This window comes from Syngnathus scovelli, unplaced genomic scaffold (assembly GCF_024217435.2).
Source record: "Syngnathus scovelli strain Florida unplaced genomic scaffold, RoL_Ssco_1.2 HiC_scaffold_331, whole genome shotgun sequence".
NCBI lineage: Eukaryota > Metazoa > Chordata > Actinopteri > Syngnathiformes > Syngnathidae > Syngnathus > Syngnathus scovelli.
Genome location: NW_026061425.1, coordinates 10270 through 15000, shown reverse-complemented (window position 1 = coordinate 15000; position 4731 = coordinate 10270).

Below are 4731 nucleotides of genomic sequence, written 5' to 3'. Positions count from 1 at the left end.
CGCGAGGGAACGGCGGGGTCCGGGGATGGGCGCCGTCGGCCCGGCGACTAGCGGTAACCCAGGCGGGAAGCTGCGCTCCGTCCGAGTCAGACTCGGTCGTCGCGGCCCGGCTGAGGCTCGCTCTTGTCGAGGGGCGCGGCGCTGCGCCGGCGACTTTGCCCGCGCGAGGCACGCTTTGCGATGGCCCGAGGCGGGAAGCTGCGCCCCGTCCGAGTCAGACTCGGTCGTTGCGGCCCGCCCGGTCACGCGATGCGGCCAGGATGCGGAGTTTTGCCGGCGCTGGGGGGATCCGGAAGGACGAAGGGGCGACGGTGGCGGTCACAGCTCGTCGCCTCCGTGACCCAGACGGGACTGTGCGCACCCCGAGTCAGACTCGGTTCGGCGCGGCCCGCTGCGGCCGGCTGGCGAGGTGAGATGTGGGCCATTGCCGCGCTCCCGACGAACCGTTCCGGGGGGCTGGTGACGTCGCGCGTTCGGCGCTGATGCTGCGACCGGGAGGGAAGCTGCGCCCCGTCCGAGTCAGACTCGGTCGTTGCGGCCCCCCCGAGCCCGCACGCCTCACGCGGAGGGGTCATACGCCCCGGCGGCCACGATAGACGCCTCCCGCTTCGCGGTGGTCGGGAAGGCGTGTGCGGATATGTGCGGAGGTTGGGACTCGGGCGTGGTCTTTGAGAAATCGGTTTCGCGGTCGACCGGCGCGGCCGGCGGACGCCCACGTGGCGTGCCGCAAGTCGGATCGCGCGCTCGGCCTCCGTGGATGGCCTCTGGGTGAGGTTGAGCCGGGGCGTCTCGGTTTCGCTGCCGTACGGTTCGCGCTAGGCCTGCGCGGGCGGCGCGGGGCGCGCGCTCGCGCGGCGGCCGTAGCGCTGGAGTGCGACCCGCAAGTGGGGAGGAACCGTCCACCCAACGCCGGCGGTAGCCGGGGCCGGTGGGGGCCCTACCAAGGCGGGTCATGGGCGCATGTCGGTCAGGTTATAAGAGTGTTTTTTTCGCTCCGGGCTAGAGCCGGGTGAGGTCGTCTCGAACCACGTGCCTGAAGGCCGCCTCGCGCCGGATTCGGCCCCGCTCATTCGTCGGAGTGACCGCCCGACGCGGGCATCGCTAGATTAGCCGTGGCCCCGATCCTTCCCCATCGACAGCCTTTCGCCCCCTGTGCTCCGGCCTGTTAATAGAGGCGGCCGGTACCCCTTCCTTGGATGAGAGAGAATCCTTAACGGACCATTCGCAGATTTTCGCCCGGCCTCTGTTTACCGAGGCGGCCGGTACCTCCGTCTGCCTTGGATGGACCGCATCCGCAGATTTTCGTCCGGCCTTAGCTTAAGGAGACGGCCGTTGCCTCCACACCTTGGAGATGATATTCGCTCCGGGCTAGAGCCGGGTGAGGTCGTCTCGAACCACGTGCCTGAAGGCCGCCTACGCCGGATTCGGCCCCGCTCATTCGTCGGAGTGACCGCCCGACGCGGGCATCGCTAGATTAGCCGTGGCCCCGATCCTTCCCCATCGACAGCCTTTCGCCCCCTTCGCTCCGGCCTCTGAGGCGGCCGGTACCCCTTTCTTGGATGAGACAGAACCCTTGACGGGCCGTTCGCAGATTTTTGCCCGGGCTTTATTTACCGAGGCGGCCGGTACCTCCGTCTGCCTTGGATGGACCGCATCCGCAGATTTTCGTCCGGCCTTAGCTTAAGGAGACGGCCGTTGCCTCCACACCTTGGAGATGATATTCGCTCCGGGCTAGAGCCGGGTGAGGTCGTCTCGAACCACGTGCCTGAAGGCCGCCTACGCCGGATTCGGCCCCGCTCATTCGTCGGAGTGACCGCCCGACGCGGGCATCGCTAGATTAGCCGTGGCCCCGATCCTTCCCCATCGACAGCCTTTCGCCCCCTTCGCTCCGGCCTCTGAGGCGGCCGGTACCCCTTTCTTGGATGAGACAGAACCCTTGACGGGCCGTTCGCAGATTTTTGCCCGGGCTTTATTTACCGAGGCGGCCGGTACCTCCGTCTGCCTTGGATGGACCGCATCCGCAGATTTTCGTCCGGCCTTAGCTTAAGGAGACGGCCGTTGCCTCCGATCCTCCGGGCTAGAGCCGGGTGAGGTCGTCTCGAACCACGTGCCTGAAGGCCGCCTACGCCGGATTCGGCCCCGCTCATTCGTCGGAGTGACCGCCCGACGCGGGCATCGCTAGATTAGCCGTGGCCCCGATCCTTCCCCATCGACAGCCTTTCGCCCCCTGTACTCCGGCCTGTTAATAGAGGCGGCCGGTACCCCCACCTTGGATGAGCCAGAATCCTTGACGGACCATTCGCAGATTTTTGCCCGGGCTTTGTTTACCGAGGCGGCCGGTACCTCCGTCTGCCTTGGATGGACCGCATCCGCAGATTTTCGTCCGGCCTTAGCTTAAGGAGACGGCCGTTGCCTCCGATCCTCCGGGCTAGAGCCGGGTGAGGTCGTCTCGAACCACGTGCCTGAAGGCCGCCTCGCGCCGGATTCGGCCCCGCTCATTCGTCGGAGTGACCGCCCGACGCGGGCATCGCTAGATTAGCCGTGGCCCCGATCCTTCCCCATCGACAGCCTTTCGCCCCCTGTACTCCGGCCTGTTAGTAAGGCGGCCGGTACCCCCTTTCTTGGATGAGCCAGAATCCTTGACGGACCGTTCGCAGATTTTTGCCCGGCCTGTGTTTAAGGAGGCGGCCGGTACCTCCTTCCTTGGATGACCCACTACCCTTGACGGGCCCATTCGCAGATTTTTGCCCGGCCTGTTAATAGAGGCGGCCGGTACCCCCTTTCTTGGATGACCTACTACCCTTGACGGGCCATTCGCAGATTTTTGCCCGGCCTGTGTTTAAGGAGGCGGCCGGTACCTCCTTCCTTGGATGACCCACTACCCTTGACGGGCCCATTCGCAGATTTTTGCCCGGCCTGTTAATAGAGGCGGCCGGTACCCCCTTTCTTGGATGACCTACTACCCTTGACGGGCCATTCGCAGATTTTTGCCCGGCCTGTGTTTAAGGAGGCGGCCGGTACCTCCTTCCTTGGATGACCCACTACCCTTGACGGGCCCATTCGCAGATTTTTGCCCGGCCTGTTAATAGAGGCGGCCGGTACCCCCTTTCTTGGATGACCTACTACCCTTGACGGGCCATTCGCAGATTTTTGCCCGGCCTGTGTTTAAGGAGGCGGCCGGTACCTCCTTCCTTGGATGACCTTCTACCCTTGACGGGCCATTCGTGGATTTTTGCCCGGCCTGTGTTTAGGGAGGCGACCGGTCCTCCGTAACTTGATCGGATTTCCCTTCCGGCCTGAGTTTATGGAGGCGGCCGGTCCTCCGTAGCTTGATTGGATTTCCCTTCCGGCCTGTGTTTATGGAGGCGGCCGGTCCTCCGTAGCTTGATTGGATTTCCCTTCCGGCCTGAGTTTATGGAGGCGGCCGGTCCTCCGTAGCTTGATCGGATTTCCCTTCCAGCCTGTGTTTAAGGAGGCGGCTGGTCCTCCCCGGTCGGTTGCCAAGCGACCGGGACCCGCAAGTGGGCAGGAACCGTCCACCCAACGCCGGCGAGCCGGGGCCGGTGGGGGCCCTACCAAGGCGGGTCTAACTTCAGGCGGTGCAAACGGGGGAGGGGGGTAAGGACGGCTGCCGGGAGCAGACAGCCGTCCCCGGGAGGGGGTAGTAGCTTCGCGGCGGCCGCCGGGAGCAGACGGCCGTCCGCGGATTCTGCCAATGCCTGTAGGACTTTGAATATTTCACAGCCGTGCTGTGGCACTTAGAAAATTTTTCAGAGATGTGGCACTTAGAAAGTTTTTCAGAGATGTGGCACTTAGAAATTTTTTCAGAGATGTGGCACTTAGAAATTTTTTGAGAGATGTGGCACTTAGAAATTTTTTGAGAGATGTGGCACTTTGAAAATTTTTGAGAAATGTGGCACTTAGAAAATTTTCTCTCTCTCTCTCTGGAAGTGCCGTGCCTTCTTCAGTTCTGCTATCCGAGCAGGGGACGCTTGCTGGCGGCCGTTACCAGCGCTCGGACCAGGCCCAATTGATTTGCATGGAAAACAATTGCGTCCCCCATGCTCGTTCTGACTATATTTTGCGAAAGGGGGGTAAAGTGATGAGTACACTAAGTGGGGGGACCAACCCATGTACTCTAGAAAAAGTACATGGGTTGACAAAAGACCAGTTGGTAATGCACCCCTGGTACCCCAACCCCTGGTACCTTTAGGCACTTAGAAAAAATTTCGCCCAAATTTGGAGGTCGCTCCAGGGGAAGAGGCCGAATTTTCGCCTATTACGGCCGACCGCGGGAACCAGCCGAGGCGGACGCTTTTCGGCGCAAGAGCCGTTGGCACTTAGAAAATATTCGCTAAACTTCAAAGGACCTCCAGGGGAAGAGGCCGAATTGTCACTTTTTCTGGCCGACATCGGGAACCAGCCGAGTCGGACTCTTTACGGCGGAGCAGCCGTTGGCACTTAGAAAATATTCGCCAAACTCGGCCGGACTTCCAGGGGAAGAGGCCGAATTGTCACTTGTTCTGCCCGACATCGGGAACCAGCCGAGTCGGACACTTTAAGGCGGAGCAGCCGTTGGCACTTAGAAAATATTCGCCAAACTTGAACGGACCTCCAGGGGAAGAGGCCGAATTTTCACCTGTTCTGGCCGACATCGGGAACCAGCCGAGTCGGACGCTTTAAGGCGGAGCAGCCGTTGGCACTTAGAAAATATTCGTTAAACTTGAAAGG